Genomic DNA, 2,634 nt, shown 5'->3' with positions numbered 1-2,634 from the left:
ACAAAAAAAAAAGTAAAAGTAAAAGAGTGAGCTCTAAGATTGTGTGAGAGACAGAACAAGTGGATGGATAACTAAATGAATGAATGAGTGAATGAATGAATGAATGAATGAATATGTAGTCTTATGTATACCGTAGCATTCATGTAGAAGTCAGAGAACAGCCTTGAGTGTCAGTCTCTGCTTTCCTCCTTGCTTGAGACAGGGTGTCTGTTGTTTTTCTGTTGGATATCCCAGGCTAGCCAGCACTCAAGCTTCTGGGAATTCTTTTTCTGCCTCCCATCAATCACTCTTTAGAAGCACTTGGGTTACAGGTGTTCCCGTTACCATGACTTGCTTTTGTATGGATTCTAGGGATTCAAACTCAGGCCCTCATGCTTGCCTGCAAGCACTTTTACCCACTCTGCAGCCTCCCAGCCCTTTTTTTCTCTCTCTTTTTTGAAATGAGGTCTTGCTGCGTGGTCCAGGATAGCCTTGAACTCTTGATCTTCCCACCCCAGTGTTCCCAAGTGCTGGGATTACGAGTTTTGCTGCCACACCTTGCCATTGGATCTAGTTTGGGCACCTAGGAAAATCATTTAGACCGGTGCAATAGCTCAGCCAGGTAAAAAGCACTTGCTGTGAGGCAATCTGACTTCAATCCTGACACCCACATTCTTGAAGGAAAGAACTTCTGACCTTTACATACACACAGTGGCTGGCGCGTGCGTGCACACACACACAATTTGTTTTCATCTATAATATAGAGAAACCGAGCTACTTCCCATCCGGTGTGGTTGTCATCTAAGGTTGATTTTCATTTGTATTAGCATATTAGATAGAATCCCCTGGGAAGATTTTGAAAGTGACCATTATCCAGTCACCAGCACAGGTTTATGAAGCAGAATTTCTGAAGAACTCAGGCTTCTGTTTTTCCAATCTCCCCAGGTGACTTCCATGAAATAGGTTCTGCTTCAGAGGATGATGCCAAGCATCATCAAGCAAAATACTTTTGATTAGTCTTCTCTATGCCCTAGGAGGCTGGACCTGTCTTATGTGACATATAGCTTCTATTCATGGAGGATATACTAGTATGAGTTTAAGGTCCTCACCTACAGCAAATTATCTGCTATGACTCAGGAGAAAATTCTGATTAAGGAAAAAAAATTCAGATCTTCCCCTTACTGACCCATAAATATGAATTAGATACAGATAGACAGGGATAGATATGCTCACAGAATTCCAGAACACTTTTCACCAGCCCTGATGTTAAGGCTCTGAGTTTCCAAAGAAAAGTCACCTGGTTACTGGGACACTGGGCAGACTGACCAGCAGCAATAGGGACCTGTCCTGATCCTCAATTGCCTTTTTTGAATGGGCTAACCTATCATTTGACCTTGTCATTCTTTAATCATTCACAGGCCCTTGGAGTATCGCCCCATCAGAAAAACTACCAAAAGAAAATGGCATCTGATCTTCAGGCTTGGGGAAGAAGATTTAATGACTTGGTTTCCTGTTCACTTGCTGGTTTTCCAGGAGTGCAGCTTTGCCATAGACTGTGAGTCTGGCCAGCTGATCCATTTCGTCCCACCATTCCACATTCCACATAGCTTTTCCTCCATTTAATGAAAATGTTGGAAGGTAGGTCTTCCTGCTTCTACACGGTCTGTTTTGTTTCTCCCAGTGGGGTTCACTTTCTTCCTTTCCTCAGGTACCCTGTGGTTTCTCTCCTCCTGCCCTCATAAAACAAAGTAATAAAACCCTAGGATCTCAGAAAAGACCTTTTGGAGTCTAGTCACAGACTTCCTAGTTTAAAGCTTCTACTCTGACTCCTGCTTTTCCAGATCAATCCAGAGACTACGTGCTTCCAGACCAAGGCCCCTGGAATCAGATAAGAAGTGGTTGACTAAGACTCTATTCAGGCTGGCCTGCGCACATCACCTTTGGTTGTTTTTTGGAATTCCAATCTTTCCCCTTAGGGTGTTCACATTGATCTTACTTAGGCCTGCTAAAAACATGAAGGGCCCTAAAGGCCATCCAACAGATGGAGGTCCCAAGGGTGTCCTCAGGCTCTGGCTGAAGAGCTGAAGATTTTGTTGATGTGGCAAGTGGGCATGAAAATTGAGCTAAGAAAATAGTATGAGCTAAGGTACTAAGTCTGAGGTAGGTCTCCTGCTGCTGGCCTTCTACTTGAACATGAGAAATGACAAGCCTACTCCTGGTCATGCTTTTTGGTTTTAAGGTACATGGTAAACAGATGTTAGGAAATACAAAGCATGTTGGGAACTATGCAAAATTTGCAGTGTTTGTATACCTGGATGATAGAAACAGGCACAAAAATATTCATACAGCATCACTGAAAGTTAATCTCTGCAACTCCGACAAATCTTCTGAGACTTGTATATATATAAATCTATGTAACTCTAGGCAACTCCCATGTTAACCTCCATGCTCTCCGATCCTCCCAGAGACAGCCCCCACCTTCCCATTTTCCCAGAAGTCCCAAAACTTTGACTAGCTACCCATCCCCATGTATTTTTCTCACCTGGACTTTGATTAGTTCCACTAGGGTGATGAGAAAAACAGAGTAATTCCCCAATGTTCTCCTTTCCAGATTCTCTCTCTCCCTCTCTCTCTCCCTCCCTCTCCCCCTCCCTC

At 43.5% G+C, this 2,634-nt stretch overlaps 1 protein-coding gene across 1 annotated transcript in view; it reads left to right on the top strand.

Moving 5' to 3' along the window:
* Positions 1–2,634, top strand: part of LOC116093613 (mitochondrial intermembrane space import and assembly protein 40-like) — a 7,066-nt gene that overhangs the window by 1,691 nt on the left and 2,741 nt on the right. Inside the window, exon 2 of the mRNA XM_031375163.1 lies at positions 1,398–1,617. The gene's annotated coding sequence lies outside the window, so the exon portion shown is untranslated. The remainder of the gene's footprint in view (positions 1–1,397; positions 1,618–2,634) is intronic.

The sequence above is a fragment of the Mastomys coucha genome, chromosome X (assembly GCF_008632895.1).
Source record: "Mastomys coucha isolate ucsf_1 chromosome X, UCSF_Mcou_1, whole genome shotgun sequence".
NCBI classification, from domain to species: Eukaryota; Metazoa; Chordata; class Mammalia; order Rodentia; family Muridae; genus Mastomys; species Mastomys coucha.
Note: the sequence above shows the minus strand (reverse complement) of the source record. Positions and strands in the feature narration are given on the sequence as shown.